This window comes from Neopelma chrysocephalum, unplaced genomic scaffold (assembly GCF_003984885.1).
Source record: "Neopelma chrysocephalum unplaced genomic scaffold, ASM398488v2 Primary Assembly neopelma1_59, whole genome shotgun sequence".
In the NCBI taxonomy this organism is placed as follows: domain Eukaryota; kingdom Metazoa; phylum Chordata; class Aves; order Passeriformes; family Pipridae; genus Neopelma; species Neopelma chrysocephalum.
In genome coordinates this window covers 12,914,923-12,935,114 of record NW_020897714.1, presented here as the reverse complement: position 1 = coordinate 12,935,114, position 20,192 = coordinate 12,914,923, and the positions used below count along the sequence as shown (strand labels likewise).

At 42.8% G+C, this 20,192-nt stretch overlaps 1 long non-coding RNA gene and 1 other non-coding gene across 2 annotated transcripts; both read right to left on the bottom strand.

Annotated features, from left to right (window-relative positions):
* Nucleotides 1-2,470: 2,470 nt before the first annotated feature.
* LOC113965908 lies at nt 2,471-20,153 on the bottom strand. The gene is made up of 3 exons (XR_003533677.1): nt 19,905-20,153; nt 14,855-14,942; nt 2,471-2,690 (listed from the first exon to the last, which is right to left on the bottom strand). It is a non-coding gene; the product is annotated as an uncharacterized LOC113965908 (long non-coding RNA).
* Nucleotides 19,850-19,921, bottom strand: TRNAD-GUC. Its single transcript has one exon. It is a non-coding gene; the product is annotated as a tRNA-Asp (tRNA).
* Nucleotides 20,154-20,192: the final 39 nt, after the last annotated feature.

Genomic DNA, 20,192 nt, shown 5'->3' with positions numbered 1-20,192 from the left:
ATCAGCAGCCTCTGCAATGACACGGGTGACAGCTTCCTGTCCCATCTCCAGAGCCACAAGGAATGAAGCACTGCTTGATGGGGTTCCCACAGGAGGACTTTGTGATGTGAATGACCTATTGTGAAAACTGAAAACCAGTGCAAAGCTAAAAGGAGTTTGGTGCTTCCTCCCTAAGGTCAGGAAGAAAAGCTTCCAACTTGTCATCTGCATGTTTTTGCTCTGCCTTGTGTGGACAGAGTAGTCTTATTTGTCTTGCTTCAAGGCTCCCAAGAGAGGCCAAAACTAAATTACAACAGATTTTTACATTTCAGCAAGGACATGTTGTGGTCTTTCAAGGAAAAGAAGAAACAATGCTGCTGTTCACATTTTAAGCTGCCACTGCAGCAACATGGCAATGTCTTTTTCATAAAGCAGCCTGTCTTTACTTGCTAACTGGACCAGTGCTCTCACGTGAAATCATACAGCTTGTGTGTCGTGTTCTGTGAACCTTGCACAGCTATCCCATCTTGTCACCTGGAACAAGCACTCCAGCGTCATGGTTCCTCTGCATGGGGTCCTCTACTTTCTGCCAGTTTATGAGACTTCTAATGCCATGCAGGTAGAAGTTTGAGGAAAAATCCCAGATCACACTTTAGAAATATTTTGTTTGCAACTCCAGGGTCAGATGCCTACTGCTAGCTGAGCATTTTGAGTTACAAAAGTGGTAGACATTGCTTAGAGGGCTTATGTTCTTAAACAATTTTCAGAGAACTATTATGGTGTTGAATTAATTTTTGCAATGCTTTCTGTTTTCCACTTGATTCCCATATGACCACCCTTACAAGAGTTAAAAGGCAATCTTCTAATAGTGAGGTCAAAATCTAATAATATGGTCAAATCTTCTAATAGTCCCAGCTCTGAAATATTGGTGTACAATCAATTAGAGCTATCAAACATCTGGAAATCTGATATAAACCTTAAAATTTATTTGAGCATAATTTCTAAGAGGGAAGTGTATGCAGAAATCTATCTGTATGAATCTTCATTCCTCCTAGCTTGTCTACTCTTCTAATTAAAAAATGAGCCAGACTTCGCTAAAAATTTTATTTTCAAATTTCCAGTCCTAGTAGAAGACCTATCTAGATGCTGACTTCTCAGGAGTGGGTTGAAGCATTTAAAGCTGTTCCTGATGAAGCAGCAGTGCTTGGCACCCATGATGAAGGGTAGAACAGGCTGGAGGGATGCCAGCAGGAGTGCATAGAAGGGAACAGGCCAGTACTGCTGCCCAGGCACACTGCTGAGTGGACTTGCACTGAGGCAGGAGAAGGCAAGCAACAGCCCTGAACTGGGAGTGTGCTGGCAGACTGCCTTCCTCCCCAAGTGCTGGAAAGGTGGATGTGATTAAGCCAACTGTCCTGTCCTTTAAGCCCACTGGTACTATAACTGCTAAGTGAAGGTGAGCCTGAGCTCCAGCTGTGGGGTTCTCAGATGTGATGGATTTGTTTAGCTTGTCACAGGAATGGAGGCTAATGTCAAAATTTGTAGTGTACTGGTCTCTGCAAGCATTACATTTTTCAGCTTGTGATTTCCAATAAAAATATCCTCTTTTTGTTCGTTTGGTTTTCTTTTTTTGTTTTGTTCTTGGTTTGGTTTTTTTGTCATAGCTAAGAATACTTGGATACTGGCATTGGAAAGGAGAGGGAATTATCCTATAGCAGGAGCCAATAATGAATGATCAATTTTTCTTTTGGAGAGGAGAGAACAGAGGGTAGGGAGAGAGGGGAGGAAACGCTAAATGTTCAATTAATCAAATGAACTAGCAGGTTGAACTTTGGGGGAGTGCTTTATATGTCATATTACCATGCAATTAAATGGCTGTATGGTATTATGGTTTACATCAAATTCCACCTAATTTCCTGCAAGCTCTCATGATGAGAATGCAGGAGAAAGCTGATTCTGTTGATCTCTCTTGCTCTAACCTAATGGACAGCTCTTTGGCAGACAAATGACTGCTTTCCTTAGGATAGTTACATGAGTGTCATTTGGACTTAAACACTGTGAGGGGATGATTTGCTCGTGTGAATGGCTTCACTGCATGCCTCCTGAGGTATATTTAGGATGTCATCTTAGTGAATGCGTAGTGTGTATAGCATACTGTGTGAGGTTAAATTTTTGTTGTTTTTTTTCTTTCAGTATTGCCAAAATCCATGATGATGACTAATATTTTTCCCAGTGCAGAAATGAGTCACTTTTTAAAGTGGTTGAAAACTAAAGATTGCTGTGATACGTGTGTGCATGTGTCTGTGTGGAATTAGTACTGCAGTCTTAAACAGGATCACTTTGCCACCTTGTATCAGTCTTCAATCACTAGCTCACCCTTCATCTAGGAACCAATTCTTACAATCATATTCGCCTGAAGTATAAACAATCAACAGAGCTGTGTGAATGAGGAGAGTTAAACTAACATAGGAATGCATTGCAAAGTAGGTATGTAGCTAATTGTATTTTTAAATGCTCAAGGCTTTAATGAAATTCTTGATTGTTGGCCAGTTACTACAATGCTGAAGTATTGTTATTTCATATTCCTCTCATTATAAGGAACTTCACTGGGTTTGCTAGCCTTAAATTACAAAGTGTGGAGTTCTTCAGTTTTCTTAGCATCTGCAGTTTCTGTGGTGCACCACCAGCATCAGTCTTGAAAGGAGTGTAACCTGGAGAAAGGAAGGAGCGCAGCAGGTCAGGACTGAGCTGAGAAGAGCTATGACAATGACTACTCAAGATACACTGACACCATGTTAGCTTCTACTTACTGATATTAATTTGTAATTTTCATGAGCACTATGATCAAATAAATTCACAAAAACATAATCCAGATTGCTGGAGCAGAGAATCACTGAACACAGGGCTGCTCTAACATCCTGTGTATTATTGGCCCAGAGCCACTGCCAGCTGCAACATTTTTCTGTTAGAGAAATGAAATTGCTGCTCCCGAATGCACACAAATGTTTAAACAACCAACACAACATTAGGCAATGCATATAACGATACAGAAATAAACCAGCCTTTTGGTGATATATCTTGTTGAGAGAGCAATAGCCTAGTAAATCCCACCTGACTTTTAGCAGAGCCTTAGCCCTAATGCTGGCCTCTGTCAATACATTTGTGTATAGATTTGATAGCAATCCCAACAGCTTGGGTCTTGGTTTTCCTTTTACCCAGCTATTACTACACAGCACATATTTGGCATGACTGATCCACTTATTCTGAGACCTGAAAAATAAAAATTCTCTTTTATTTACGTTGAGTAATAACTATTAATATTTTGCATTTACAGCACCTTCTCTTGAAAACTGAAAGCACTTCATAAACAGGAGGATCAGAGCCCCTTATTACCTCTGAGAGTTAGTGTATTATTTTCCCTATTTAAAACCACAGAAGCTATTGCAGAGAAGGTGTCACATTCAGTGTTATGGCTGAAAGAGAAAGGCAAAGCCTTGAGGAGACTTGGAGCCCCTTGAGTGTTTTTGCAACAGAACCACCCAGCAGTAAATGAGAAAGCTGCATGCACCATAAAAAGGATAGTCACACTGAATGAAGTCAGTAGCTGAGGCTCTGAAATACTAAACCATTTTAAACAATTTTTATGAAACCTGTCCATTTGAAATATTTCCGTAATGCATTTTGAGTCAGATTCAACCTGTTAAATAGAGGGGGAAAGTGCTAACTCGCATTAAGGGAAAGGTCAAAGCTACACTGACTAGCAAGTGTGAGAAATAACCAGGCTGTCTACAGTTCAACCCGAGGAATGCTGATAACTGGAGACCTCAGTCCTCCCACTCCGTGTGCCTCAGCAGGCCTCTGCTGACTCGATGCTTCTTGCAGAGGCAAAGATCTTCTTGCACAAAGGCACTTTATGGCACTGAAGTGCTCAGAAGGCTCCCTCTTCTGCACTGTGAGAATGGAGAGAGCTGGGCTGATAAGAAGCTGGGTTTGTACTGTCTCAGTGCCTTGTGACGGGAACTACAGCAATATGTTGCCTAGTAATGATCTTTCTAGGGACTCAAAAGGTTTTATAAATTTTTAATGCTCCAAATTCTTTTTCTGATAGCCTTAATATAGGTTTATGATTTCAGTCCATGAAACAACAGCTGATGCATGTTCCCAGTTATTAAGGTTTTACTTTTCTTTTTTTTTAATTTTCAGTAGCCTCTCAGTTTTGTGTGAGGTCACTTTTTTAACAAGAGACACACCAACTTTCATCAAACTCAGCTCAGTATTCTGTACTGGCCACAAGACAGGATGATTCAGGTCTTGAGCAAATCAGTTTTAGAGTTCAGAGTGTTTTACTTCCTGAGCTTCCTGTGGAGTGGTTCCTCCTTTACACCAGGGTAGTTCAAGATAAGAATCAGGCTATCAGCATTTACAACTTCTCTTCCCAAGGATCTCTGCATCAGAGTCTACCTCTGCAACATGGGTAGTGAATATATCCATTCTGCTCCACTGCCAGGCATTCATTTCCTGTTACATAATTTTTAAGGCAGTTCAGTGGAAAGAGATTTTTTCTTTTATCTTTAATCTCTCTTAAAGCCCTATCACCACTTTTAATTACTGTTGTTTAATTTTTGATTACAAAAAATTTGTGAGACTTGTTGAGCTGCTTAAGTCTCTCATTAATCACTCCAAGCTTAGCCTGTTTTGTGTCAGTTGCAAGCCTAATGCAGAAGAGGGCAGCAGAGGCAGGGACTGCGCAACTGCCCATTTTGTGTTTCTTTGTGGCATGCTTGTGTTCTTCCCTGAATTTTTTTGTCTTTTGTCTTGTGTCATGAACACATTGGCACCATAGGTCTGCAGAACCAAGAGAGTATTTGCACCTCCTTGTGGCATGTCAAGACCTCAGGCCCCCCCCACAAGGCCAGCTGTGGTGCCCCTTGCTACCTATGCTCCCCACACTGCCATGGTCATCAGCACAGCTCAGTTACCCTGCCCCTTCTGGGTAGTGAAGGACCCAGTGTGTCTCCTCTCCCATCTCTGAGTGGGACTGGTGATGCTGGGAATGCCTAGTCTGGGCACTGGGGCTGACCCAGTCCAGGCTTTGGATGTTCCAGCCATCTCATGACCCCGATGGACAGGGGATCAAGTGAGCAAAGTTAGGTACAGTGCTGGAGAACAGAGTACACAGTAAGAGGAGACAGAGGGGAAAAAAGGGCTTGTCTTCACTCTGCCTGTCTGCAGCAAGCTGTGAAGCATGTGACAACACCAGGAGAGCATTATCTACAACACAGTAGATTTGCTCCTGCCTCCTACACAACATGAGTGGTGACAGCTTGCCCGCTGTAGCCAACAGTCTCTGATCATCATGGATACAACCTCCTTTCATCCCCTGAGGAGGAGGAGGATGGATGCTCTGCCAGGGGCAATGAAATGCTCATGGAGATGGTTGGTCTGTGGTGTGTTATCCTATCTGAAGGGCATGGATAGAGGTTCCCTGTCTGTCTTTACCCTTCCTTTACACTTCTTCCTTTCTCCTCTTAAGAAGACTTTATGGAGAGAAATGTATGTGTTTGAGGCAGTTGCTCATTCCTATCAGTGCTTCTTGAAGAGCTCATGATTTCTGGTTATTTATCTGATTTGTGTAAATGAGAATGTGGCACTTGAGTTGCATTCGAATGGAGAGAAAAAATAAGTGACATTATGATGTGTTGGGCAGCTTTTCCTCTTGAAGATATAATGAGGCTGTTTACTTCTGGATCATTCTTTCCTGAAAACTCTGTTGTAAAATCTCTTACTGCCACCATCAGGACATCAAAATATAAAATATTTTTTTCTATACAGAACACAGCATCAAATAAGTCAGTACAACCAATAAAAATGTAACTAGAACATAAATCTTTTGAATGTACACAACAATATGTACTGGATTGGAAATTTTAATTGTGTGTCTCTCCAGAGAGATGTCCGTGAGGAAAAGTATGTGTGTGTGTGTGTGTGGCAGGGAGTATGTCTGTAATCTATGCAATGTAGTAAATAAAAATCTAAGTAAAATAACTTGCACATATTCATGAACGTGAATTAAAGGGGCATCTAATAATAGCACTGTAAAAATGTTAAGAATATTTTTGCCTATATTTCAGAACAGGATGTATGGCTCATTGAATACTGTCATTTTTCCACATAGATACCAACTGCATTCATGAATTCTCAGACAGCTTTTGTGTATAACCTGGAAACTTAAATTCTTAAAACATTCTTTCTGCCACTTTGCAAATTCAATCACTTTTTTCTATGAAATATTCAACTATCTAACACTAAATATAGCCAGGAAGTACCACATCTACATCATTCGACTATCATCAGGAAGTCTTGGCTCAGGCTGGACTGGTCAGGGTGTCAGGAGATGGAAATGATCTTGTTCTAACATGATTTATATTAGCATAGAATTTGGTATTCTCTGTATAGTTTTGTGTAGTAGCAAATAAAGAATCACTAATAAACAAAAAACAATAAATGAATTTCAGAGTATATTGCAACACAACGTACCAGTTGGCTTTTACAACCAAGCATGTCAGGAGAGCACGTGTTCTACTGGCCTATCTGCATTAAATTTTTGTTTACTCTTATTCACTAATAAATTGTATCTCATTTCAAGTGAACATGGTTTGTATGTTTTTAATTAAAATTAAAATTAAAATCAGCCTTAAATCGAACTATCTTCCTTGAAAAACTTAAGCTACCCTCCTTTAATAAAGGCACTTTTACCCTCAATAAAGGCACTAGTAGGATTTTTCTTCCCTTCCCAGTTACTTATTTTCATTTAATTATACTGAACATCATTTCTTCATCTCACAGTAGCTATGGTAAGTGTAGTTGCTTGTGACTATTCTCAGGCATACTGAGAGTGGTTTCATTTTATAGGCGCTCACTCCAAACCAAACGAACCTGTCTGCCTGCACCAGCATACTGACCACCTGCTAAACTTCCAGCAAAGAGCTGGAAGTCAAAATTAGAAGAAGGCTGTATTCCTGACATAGCAGAGTAACAGATCTCTAAGTGGGTGTTTGTGACCCTCCAGGGCTGCTCTTTGCAGAAAAGGTACCCAAGTAATCAAAGTACTACTCTCAGCCCTGGAAGACACACTGGGGTCATACTGAGAGTAAGGCTGCAGGAAACTGCTATTCTCTGCACTGAGAGCAATGCAAAATTTAAGTAGAAACAACCATTCTTGTTTTGCGCTTTCCAGAACCAGAGGCAAAAATGCCTCCTTCTTTTATTAAGGCACTGGATATGTGGATGGTTCCCTCTGCTCTCTTCCCACATTTCAGATATGTTTGCATATTGTATTACAATTATCTGCAAATCCTGAATATTTATGGACTCAGACTGGATTGATGTATCAAGATTCTCTTTGTTTCCATACAAAAGCATAGAAAGGCAGTGGAGGAAGGCAAAGGAGAATGTGGGAAAGATGTGGAAAGATGAGGAAAAAAGCACCTGGAAAGGGCAAAGGGAAATGGAGAGCGCCCCCCACACAAGCCACCTTTGGCTCATGAATTTACTATGTGTGTAATGTTTCTTATGAGAAGTCATGTGAGCAATTCAAACTAGCCCCTAGGCAAGTTTAATCTGAACAAGCTGCTCTGAGACAAGCTACAAATTGCAGGATTTAATGAAAAGAGTTAGCAGAGCAGAGGATAACACAGGAGGGGAAAGGGCTAGTATAATATCAGAACTTGAAATGCAGTCTCCATGAGCAGATCTTAAAAATACATTATATTGAGGTAGCCTAGGCTGAAAAGGAGATATTGCATCAAAATTATGCACAGTTGAGAGTGTAAATTGATAAAATATCCTGACATTGACTTCCTATTCGTGAAGAGTGACACAGTTCTTTTATCTCATTTGCACCCCTGGTGTGTTCATGTCTTGGATTGTGTCCCTACCATTAGGTGTCACCACTCTACAGCAGTAGATTTTTGAGGAGGTAAATCTAGAAACTCTTGTCTAATATGGCAGATGCAGTCTTTCTTTCTTAAGGGTTCCCAGCCTACTCCTACAAAAGGATTTTCCTGGGTAGCAAGCTAAGCTACTGTAGCAGACAGCAGGAGTGGCACCGGATGAGACTCAGCAGATCCCGAAAGCCCTGGCATAGTTGGAATGGTTTGGTTTCAGGCTCTTAATATTGAGGTTCAACTTCTGTGTAGATTCAGCCTCAACACTGCAAAACAAGGCTTCAACGTGGCCTTCAGAGTGCCTTGCTTGCCTTGCTCCTTGGCCTGTTGTCAGTGGACAATGAGCCAAGGACTTGTTTGGCTGGGACAAACTGGGCCGATGTCTTTGCCACTGTACCTGCACGTGGTGCAGCTTGGCTTCATACTATCCGTGCTTGTCCGACAGACCACTGTCTCTGGGTTTGCGGGGCCCAAAATGGCAATGGGGTTAACATGGCAGATTTTGTTTCACAGCTGAAAATGTGTTCCCTCTTCTCTCTCATGTGCCATAATGCTCAACAGCTTCCCCCTGAGAAGAGACTACTACACAGCAGATTAACCACTGGAACAACACTACTCCTGGGACACACAAGTATCATCTACTTGGCAAAACAGATTTTGGGAATTATGGCCATGATTTGTTAACTGGTCACCATTACGGGACTGGCCAGCAATCCTCAATGCAGTTTTCATGGAGCTAAATAACTCTTTACACAGAAGCTTTCATCATAAACTGGAAACAATGGCTAAAATGTCTAGATCAACCAGTTTAGGTCTGTGCAAGCTTGGCTTCCTAACAAAATCTCAAGCAAACCCAGGAAGTTTTTGGTTTCTGCTGTCGCTGCCTGACCCCATTCCCTGAAGACTGGGAGAGGTCCAGATCCCTAAGCAGAGTGGCCAGGGCAGGGGCATGAATTGTCAGACTGCAACCAGCAATGCCTTGCCAATTAATTCAATAGCTTCAAAAACCCAAGAATTCTCTGGAAATTCAAGGTTCAGTTTTCCTTCTGTAACTCATATGTACTTAGCAACAAGTGACTAAAGAAGAGAATGTGAGTCACAATGTGGAATTAAAAATATTTGTAATTTTTGCTGAGGGATGAGTGCTCTGTCATACTAACTGCTGCTGACAAGCTCATTTTAGTCTGATACTGTGCAGACTTATTTCTCAGATGTGACAACCTCTTCTGTACTGTTGGGAGAGCAATGCTGACTTAGCAAAGTGTGAAGGCCCCATGGTAATAGGGGGTAATGGCCTCCTCCCATCAGGGGAGGAAGCTAGAGGGGTTTCTTTCCTTTCCATGTTCTCCTGCTTCTCAAATTGGTTGTATCCAAAGAGGTTGCAGAGGTCCTGACTATAGTCCATATGCCTTCCCCACAAAGCTTTGTAGTCAAAATCACAAGATAGACATAGGGGAAATTACTCTCATTTAGCAAAGCTTTCAAAGGGAGTTACACAAAGAGCCCATGACAGAGCCCAGATGTGCACGATGTTCTCTGAAATCCCAGTCAGTGTCTGCAATAAGATCCACACTTTGCAGACCTGTGTTCTTCCAGCCAGACACTACACTTCTGAGTCTGAAGGAGCACCTTGTGGGATAAAAACATGGACAAAACCAGTATATCTAATTAGGAATACAGTCAATTAAAAGACTCCAGAAGCAGGGCAAATCAAAGGCCCTCTTCACTCAGTATTTCACCCTGTTTAAGGGAACAGTGAAAGATGAAGTACGGAGCAATTTTTTTCCCCTGGTATAATCTCCTACGTTATGGAAATCTGGACTTTGTAGATTTCAGGAGCTGGAAGCTGCATCCACTTAAAAATGTTTTAAAGTCACTGTTAGATCTAGTCTTCACAATTGTTTAACTCTTTTGAATATGTTTATAGTCTCAGTGTCCATGACACCCTGTGACAATGAATTTCATAGTTCAAATGGCTGCATTTAACTCACCTGCATGAAAAACTCCTTCCTTTTTCATGCCTGTTTGTCAAAAATTTCATGTGTGCCTCCTAGCTCTCCTTTTATGAGGAGCAATAAATAACCATTCCCAGTTCATCTTCTCCAGACCACTTGCAATTTTATAGAAATTTCTTTTTAAAAATGTTTAAAAATACATTCCCCAAACTTTCTTCAATGTCTTCACTGAGATATACAACCTGTTATATTACTTGGGATGAAGCCTGCCATGGCTATTGTCCAGCTACACATTTTAGCAATGAAAGTAAATATGCCCAGCTGAGTCTCTTGCATAACTTTGTGTATTTTTCTGGCAATATTGCCTCCTCCTTTTTAGGGTTTTGTGGGAAGTATTTATTTAAAAGCAAGACTTCCCTCAATGGACTGTCTCAGACACTCAAGGGTACTCCAGAGATTAACTGGAGGAAAACTGGGGAGGTGGGAGGAATCCTGCTGGATATTGGCAGTGGAAGAAGGGCAAGCACTGCATTGCCTATAAGCTGGACTGATGGCTGGAAAATGTCACCTGTACCAACAGGTATAGGTGAGATTTTCCAACCATTGGTGGGCACTAGTCCCCAGTGGGTGATTTAACCTCCAGCACCTCTTTGTGTGCACAGGGATTTGCATGTTTGAGGTTTGCTGCCAGCTCCTCTCCCTCTCCCTCTCCCTCTCCCTCTCCCTCTCCTCTCCTCTCCTCTCCTCTCCTCTCCTCTCCTCTCCTCTCCCCTCCCCTCCCCTCCCCTCCCCTGCCCCGCCCCACCCCGCCCCTCCCCTCCCCTCCCCTCCCCTGCCCTGCCCTGCCCTGCCCTGTGCTTGCTCATTTGTTCATTTCTGTGAGGTGCTAGGCAGATTTTTGTCCTCCTTCTGGCAGCCCATAGACTGGTAAAATTTTTCCTTCCAGGGTGTGCTGGTAAGTTAATGAGGGAAATCAGGGGAAAAAGAAACACATACAAACCAAAACCAACCAAACAAAAAGCCCCACCACTGAAAAGAGAAATCTGTTTATTCCCAGCAGAAACTGTGCTTTTTATATTCTGGGGGTGGAATGATGTTGAGAAGGCTTTATGCTGTGCTTTCTAAAAAGCAGGACAGAAGGGATACTGGGAAAGATTTAAGCTCTTATACCTGCACAAGACTAGCTGTGGTCTATCTGCAGTGCTTCGGAGAATCACCTCAGTTGGGGATGGCCAGTGCTCAGTGGGTCTGTGAGCCCCTTGGAGGGTGGCTGCCAGACCCACATGGTGCTGTCTGCAGCCCAGTCATTGCTAATGAGGCACCTAATTAGTGAAAGATGCTAGTCTGGGGAGCTGGAGTGCGTGCTGTATTCCTCACAAAACTACAAATCATTCATTGCTGACGCTCTCCTGGCTCACAGAGGGCATTGGTGAAGGAAGGTCTTGCCACTGGTCCTGGCACATACCAATTCCCAGAGCTACAAAGGGGATGCAGACCCCTTGGCCACCCTGGAGTGCCTGAAACCAGATCCCAGACAGCTAAATGGGCTCCCTGGGACTTCAGCCAGAGGTCAGACACTTGCAAAATAAATGTATTTGAGCATGTCTTCTGAAAGAGGTCTTTCAGACTTATTATTTCCTCTTAGTGAGAATATTTGAGCCAAAATGACATCAGCTTTTGCTAAAGAGAGCCACCTATGCTACTTCTTCAGTCCAGGCTGTGCAGTATCTGCCCAAGTGTCCTGCTGCATGCTCAGGACAAGAGGATCCCGCTCCTCAGAGGAGTCCCAACAGTTACAAGCAGTATTTCTTAACATGCCCTGCCTGTACCCCAAGGCTATTCTTGTTCAACCAGAGTTTTCAGCTCTGATCTATGGGCTGTAGCAACATCTGGCTGAGGTTGCGCATGGTGGGCCAAGAGGAGATGGATGCCTCCACTGAGAACTCTATATGTGTCGAAACCTGGATGGATGGGATGTTCCATAGGTTTTTTGTGAAGAGACTGCCACCTGGATAGCATATTTAACCAGCTGCATGTTATCCAATAAGTGGGGGGGAAGTGGGAAGACACTTCTGCCTTATGAAATATCCATGACAAAAACAGCTATGCAAGAAGTATGGAAATTACTGCCTGTGTTATGAAGAGCTGGCTATGCCTGTGGTAAGCGTCTACAGTTGTTCTCAGACTTGTGGTATCGCCATTACAGACAAAGGGGGAAGTGTGCTAGTACATCTATTTTGGGAGTCTTCCCTTTATGGCCAGAACACTGCAGGCTTTGTGGGTATTCCTGCAAAGGCTCCGAGATCTCTGGGGCAAAGGAATAGCAGAGACAACTAAAAAAGAGCATTGCAAGCCGTTGCAGCTGTTGACCAGTAGCTTAAACGAGGATAAGGAAAGACACACCTGGGTTTGAGAAATAAAGAGGACAACAAACTGCAAACAAGCAGTTTCTCTTCACACCCTTACAGCTCTTCACTGAAGAGTGATGAAGACTCACATTATCATTTTGTGATTTTAGAGAAATCATTTCTCTTCGATTCTTTTGATAATGCTTTTGTTTCCTTTCTCTCTTTTTTTTTTCTTCTCCTCCATGATATTGTTTGAGTAAACCTCTTTTATTGCTTATTGTGAAAAAGCAGAGTGTGTTAAGTAGTGGCATAGAATAACTCACTTTTCCAGCTTGGCCCCTACAAGTTGAAGCCAATGCTGCTGCCAGGCAAAACCTAGCAGAAGAGTCACAGAGGCAAATCCAGACTTAAAAATATGAGATGCTTATGTGCCAGACACAAAGTCTTTGAAATTTGGAGAGACTGGCAACAGTACATAAGCATGCATAGTAATATAAACATTGCTCTAATGAGTAGTCTTCAGATCTCACTCCAAGTCTACGCATAAGAGGAGGCAGAAATGTAATATCAAGTGGTTTGCAAAAATTTCCATTGGTTGGTGCTGCATTAACCACAGAATGCTGCAGATGATGTGACTGTAGTACACCAGGCAGAAGAAATAAGTATTGCCTCCGCAATGTCAAAAATTATATATACTATCATGCTTACTGAAAAGAGGAAACCACGACTAAGTTTTTCTTCCAAAATTGTAATAGAAGCTTTTGCTGTTTAGTAAATATTTCTCCTCTGCTCCCACTGTTAAGACATCTGTAGGTGAGATGTATGAGACTTCTGATTTTTTATGAAGTCTTTGTGCAATATAGTATTTTTCTGCACAGTTATTTTGTTTCTATCTGTGTTCTTGCTCTGGTTTGCATTCCTGCTCTGAATTTGGATGTGAGGGACAAATATTCAGATAATTATCTGCAAAAGCACTGCACCATCTCCCTCCAAGAAGCCAATCTAAGTGCAAAAAACCCCAAGGCTAGCTAAGGGAAGTCCAACCAACTGATCTACAGATGTATGCCCGACAAAGAGCTTAAAAGTAGCCCAATTACTGCGTATCAAACTGACCAGAAGCTATGGCCTGGTGTGGAAGCAGAAGGTGATGGATGCCTTTCTCTGCATCTGTTGGTGAAACTCACCACCAGATCTAGGTGCAATTTAATAGCACTCCTGTTAAATGAGGAGTTGCTGCCCCAGCATCCTTGCAGCATTCAAGGAGTCACACACACCACCTGAGACTTCCACTGCTGGGACCAGAGCCCCTTCACAGTGAGCCAATGAATGCCCCTTTTGACTCCTCGCTCACACACACACTCCTCATGTGCACTTCGTCCTCCTTCAGGCTCGACCACAGGTTTCTCATAGAAGAGTTTCAGCCATCAGATTTATAAATAAATGACTTAACAGAGTGGTACAGCACCAGGTTTGAGCTGGATGACTTCAGAGAAGGACTCTGAACAAATAAATGCCTGGGCAATTATATCACACACCCACTCCTCACAAGCTTGTCACATGCCCTTCTTGGTCTAATGGTGATTTTTGGCCTGAGGTCTTCTAACACCTTATTGGATTCTTTCTCCGTGTCCATGCAGGCAGGCCATTCACCACTCTTATCCTGTCAAGTTGCAGCTTCTGCTGACAGCTGTAGCCTCCTTATCTGCTGGTTTGCACTTCTGGTGCACCTGCTCACTAGTAGAGCATGGGAAACCAAAAGAGCCCTACACTTAGGATAAACATTACTTAGCAATAACCAAAACATCAGGGTGTTATCAATATTCTTCTCATACTAAAGACAAAACACAGCACTTAACCAGCCACTAGTAAAATTACTAAGAAAATTATCAACAACTAATTATGTCTCAACAGTCCTAGCCCTAAAACAATACTCTGAGTTTATCCAGAGGCCAATTTGTATTGATCTCCAGTGAAAAATCTCTTAAAGCTGAATCCTATGAAAACAAACATGAAATCTCATCTTGAAAACCTTTAGATATTAAACAACGGAAACAAACATCCCTTTTGTCATCATGGAGTTTATTCTTTATTTTGCAAGAAGATGAGCATCTGCACCCTACTCAAGTGCAGTGCTTATGAACATGCTTTCTGTGAAACATATATACTATCTCTTTTGTTTCAGTGTTAATTCTTGGATTTTTAAAGGTTAGTATGAACTTGTTTGTTTGGTACCTCATGGAAAAAGGACCCAACCACCCAGGAGCAGATGTTTTTAAAATTGATGACTGAGAAGATTATGAAGCTAATAATAGCCATACGTACAAAGAAAACATAGGTGATTTCTTCATATACAACAATTCTGTCTATATAATAAGTTTTGTGTGCACTAGGGCTCTCAGATGGAGGAGTATGCTGTAACACACTGCTGCTAAATGTGAGTAACAGGACCAAAAAGAGGAAGTGTTGTCATCCAGGGGATTTCAAAACATTTACAAGGAAAAAAATCTGAGAAAAAGCAAAATGCTGACTAGGGTAAGTGGTGTAATAGATATTTAGCATCATATTAACAGAGGATTTAACTGTGCATCATCTAGGTTTTTGGTTTTGAGGCAGGAATTATCTTTACCTGAGCCTGTCATGATGACACCCTGATGTCGCCAGATCACTGAGTACAGTTAAATAACATCCTCTGGAGAAGAAAAAACACTGCACACCTAGAAATGACAAAAAGGACTTGTGTCTTATCTGTGTAGAAATACAAATATGGCCCATTCAAGTGGCAATTTTAAAGTTAGTTATTTAAGTTGCAAGTTAACATTTTCATATGTGTATCGTGATTTTTGTGTGCTTTACTTTGGAAATAATAATAACCTGAGAAGACCAGGTCTCTATAGTACCTTAAACACAGTCTAAAAAACATAACCTAAAAGCTGAGGCTAATTGTTCTGGTGGTGCAAGCTGTATGCATGTCTAGAAACATGGAAGTTAAAAAAAAGGAAGACTGCCTCTGCAAAAAGTGTTTTAACAATCAGAAGAAAGGGGAAACTGAAAAAAATACAAAGCAAGCTCCCTCCAGATGAAAAGAAGGATGATGGAAATTATATTTAACAGGCTATCTGACAGATAGAAATACAATTGTATGAAGTGGTTGGGTCCTACAGGGAAGACGGGACTGAGGAGCTGTCTTGCTCAGGAAAAGAAAGAAATAGACATTCTCAAGCTGCTAAAAAATAAATGCAGGATAAACTACCAATAAGATATTGCTTTAAAATATTTTCCACCCTGTATATCCCAGGAAACTGGATCCACTAATGGTCGTTCATGTACGAAACTGAGCAGTTCCTTGTAAATCATTATGCTGAAGTATTCAGATGTTAAGAGCTACTGGAGAAAAAGTGGACATCTAATTTACCCTTATTATAAGCTAATGTGGACAGATGCCAGGCTAGTCCGGAGGAGTCATAAAACCACAGCATGGATTGGGATCAAATGCCTGATGGTGGCCTGAGTATTTTCTAATTGGCGGGTAGGTCACATCCCATCTGGTTTATATTAGTATTGTTTCACTGACCCAAGTGGAACTGCAGTAATGTGCAGCACCTGAAGACTCAGACCTGTGTAAAGACATAGGAAATTTTCAAAGAAAGGATTCATTTGCCAGCTCCTTGATGGCATGCCGTGTTTCCAGACCCATATCCCGCTCTGCCACTGTTGGTGTGCCAGGGAGCTGCAGAACTGGGGCTCCTCAGGGGCAGTGGAGCCATGCTGCCACCAACAAGGGCACAGCCCCACAGCACCTGCACATGAAGAGCAAGGCAGGGATGGTGGCAGCAACTGGGGACAGCCATGGTCCAGCTGTCATCCTCCTGCAGCTCTTTTCCCAGGAGCTGACTCAAGGCTGGCACCATCACAGAGCTGGTCAGGGCCGCTGGCAACCAGACTCCCCAGTGGAGAGAGAAGACTGCAGAGCTCATTGGGGTCCTTGGGTCCAACAGTTGGTGGATACTAATGATGACAAGCTAAAACTTCTCAAATAAAGATTAAATTCTTTTAAGTTGCTATTTGTATTTATATGATCAGCTGTTTCACTATGTGTAGGGATCAGCAGCATACAGCAGCTATTGGTGTAAGTTGCTTCAGAACCTTCTGAGGGACAAACACATTCCCCTCTTCTCTTATGAGCCAAAAGGTTTATGACTGGGAGTCTTTGTAGAATAATCAAGGTGGAGCAAAGGGCTTGTATCCTCCTAAATTGTCAGTTCATCACGCTTACATTGGATGTCTTGACCTGCAAAAAAGCTTGTGAACAATTTGCCATTGTCTATTCCTGCTATTACCCATTGATTAGCATTTATAGTGACATTTTTTAATCTGCTTTACCTGATCTCCCTACTTATTGATTAGTTTACTTCCAAGTGAGACCACAATTAGCATATTTTCAGTATCTGGCTCTTTTTTAGTTTCCTCGTTGAAACTGCCTAAAAAAATTGCTGAAAACTTATTTTTAACTAGACTTAAAACACGAATTTATTGCTATAGTTTTAAGTTTGAGAAGGGGAGCCTCTCTTCTTTTCCTTGCCCTTAGAGTAACCAATACAAAACTTCCAAGCTACTCAGTTCTCCTAAGTTTGTGTTTCATCATTACTAATGACATAAAGCACTTTGTAACATTTGCAAGCAATATTTTGCTTTCCAAAAATCTCCTTGGTAAAGGTTAATTAAAATGTTTGGGAGAGTTAATCATATATAAAATGCACTTATGAATACAACACACAGAGGACAGAATATATGGAGTTACACAGTCCCCAGGGCTTGAACATGCTTAAAACAGATGCTTTAGCAAGATGCCATTAACATGCTCAGGCCGACCCTCCATCCCACACCTCCCCTCCGCATTGCTTTGATATCACCCTATGCATTCAGCAAGGTTGCAACTGGCAATTTACTTTCCAACCTAATCTTATCTTGCTGGTTTGGCCACAGCTTTCTCTCCTGGCCATGATACTGGCTGTTCCTGAGATTTTGATAAATTGAGGATAACAAATCACACATGATGGCAAGCCGAGTGGAAGGACTAGAATCATCAAAAGAGATACAGATTAAAGCTGTGTGTGAATAATTCTATAGGGATTTGAAGAAGAAATCTGGGTAAGATTTCTGCTATCAATACAGAAGTGTTTGCTCCTCCAGATTTCATTAGTGTTAGCCCTCATTCAAACCTCCTTTCTGCAAAGACTGCAGGAAGCCTGCTGACAGTGATCCCTCACCTTGTGCTTCCTGTGGACTTTATCCATGGGGAATCCATCCTGGACCACACCAGAATTCTCAGGGAAGTCTGAAGTTGTGCAGGCAGCTGTGTCTGGGCTTGTTGGTATTCCAGCTGTGCTGGCTCCACACTGCCAGGTGAGGTGTTACAGCACCGTAGGGGTGTATGGGAAGGATTTGGTACTGTGGGAGAGGGGAAAGAGGTTGGGTTGAGCTGACCTGGATGAGACTTAGGTGAGAACAAAGTACTGTGTAGGTGGAGAAAGGCTGACCTTGTAAAACCCTGCTCAATGCCCTGAGCTCCTTGTTCCTCATCCTTTCACCTTTGCCCAGGCACAAATGAGAATGACTTCCTAGGACTTTAGAAACTGTATGTCTATAGCAAAACTTTGCCTCTTGGGCAGTTGCCTGTGCACTTTGAAAGCTAAATCTGAAAACAAGAACCACAACTAAGCAGGTATGGAATTGCTTGCAAGACTCTTTTTTTATGACTACAAAACACTGTCAGCATATTTCTGTTTTGAATTAATTGCTTTTCTAATCCCTAATTGTTTTATGACAGCTGAAATTGCTTGACTGGACGCCAATACGTATGAACTACTAAATGGTTCTTGCATCTTATTTTATGATCTGACCTCTGCTTTGAAATAAACTGCCTACTAAACAAAATAAGTTTCCTTGGTTTTCTGATGACATGTATATGTGGATTTGAGAAAGGGAAGTGGGCATGGCAGTAAATTCAGAAATCACAAAAGGAAATACGTTGTGGTTATTTTTTCTTCTTTCTCTAATACACACAGCAGTAGACCCACTGAAACACCTTTCCCCTCCTGACTTAGTTTATCTGGGCTTGTCTGCATGTAGCTCTAGTCTTGCCAGTTTATGCAAAGTTCTCAGGTGTCACTGCAGATGACGCTCCATGTCACATCTCCTCTTTTTATATGCTTTTTACGCTCCCATCTCAGATTTACATCCAGGTACAGCTAGAGCAGTGGGATGCTCTTGGGAGGCCCATGGGCTTTACCATCAGCCCACAGAAAGCACCTTTGGTCTTGCACTATACCTCAAGCCTTACATCCCTCCTGTGCCTGCAGCTACCCACAGCTCCTGGTGCGCTACTCCCACGGCTGTGCGTGCACAGGCTGAAGACGCACTGTTTCAGGAACCAATTTCTAAGGATGGTAAAGGTCAGCTTCTGCATTCGCCACTATATGCCCATGGTTTGCAGCAACATTTTTGTCAAGAGCAATCGCCTTTTGTTGCCAGACTTTGCTGTCAAATTGGCTCTTGGCTCTTATTACACAGAGAAAATTTTTCTTGTGTATGTCCTCACTTGAGTGCTTGCTACTCTGTTTGTGTGGCTGATGCAAGGTCACCCATGGTACAGAACAATTTGCTTTCAGTGTCTGACTCAGGGGATCAAATTAGTATTATTAAAACTGAGTGCCCAAACCCAGGGTCAGAGCAGGGCCCACCTGCCTCCTGCTCTGAACACCAGGCATACATAGCCTGCGCTCCTTGCAGCTGGGTGTCCTGGCCTCCTCTCTCAGGTCCTAATGCCTCACCTCTTTTATGTGCAGTCGGCCATAGTGCTCTTTCCTGACTCGGAAAAAGAGAAATTTTGGGTGATCACATTTACTGCTTGGTATCTGCTGACGTCCCACAGACAGGGAGGTCTCTTTTAGTATTCTTGTGCTGAACTGTGAATAAATAAATAAATAAATAGTATCTTTTGGCAGAAAGATTATGAAAAACAGGGTGCCTAAGAAAGCATTTTCAGTGCTTTAAGTAAAGGCCAGCAGGGATGCTGGAGCCTCACAGCTGTTCTGCAATGTACTCTTGGCTAGTGCAGCAGATGGCACTGGCCTGCTGGCTGGATGTACAGGCTTGGATCAGGGTCCAGTGCAGCCTCGGGGCTTTCTCGTCCCCAAAGTTCTCATTTTGAGACTTAAAATGATGGGCTGCAGTCCTAACGCCTCTGGCCTTCCACATTCTCTCTTCTGCTGTGCCCACTTGACCTGTCCCTCTTCCCATTGTTTCTATATCAGGTGAGGCTGGGTTTCGTTTTTTTCCATTTTGGTTTAAGAAAAAGGGTGAATGTTTTTGAAAGGCTTGACCCTCCTGTTCAGCTGTTTGAGCCATTTAAATATGGAAATACTTTCCCTGAGCTTCCTAGACCCTGCAGTCACCCCAGCCAGGTGCAGGGGAAGCGGGCAGCCACGTCCCCAAGACTTGCACTGTTCTTTCTGTTTCAGAGATGTGGTGCTCTTCCAATAGCAGCGTGAGAACATCTTTGATTTCCCAAAAATCTCTTTCTGCCTGGGGGGTACATGCAGTGAGAAAAACGTACTCGTACCTCCCCGTCGGGGAATCGAACCCCGGTCTCCCGCGTGACAGGCGGGGATACTTACCACTATACTAACGAGGAATTGTACAACCTTTGATGCCGCAGCAGTGCCCACATTGTGTTGGTCGCTCGCGGCCCGGCGGTGGGCCGACGCCGTCTCTTCGGGCCAACCACGCTGCTCGGCGATCCCGCCCCACCCCCTCCGCACTGCACCACGGTCGCTGTAGTTCTCGGTGCGATGCCCCTGCCCGGCGCGCAGAGAGCGGCACTACACCTCCCAGGGGCCGGCGCGCTGGCCGCCCCCGCTCCCTCCCCGCGGCGGGTGGGGCGGCCACAGCGCTGCTCGCGGGCG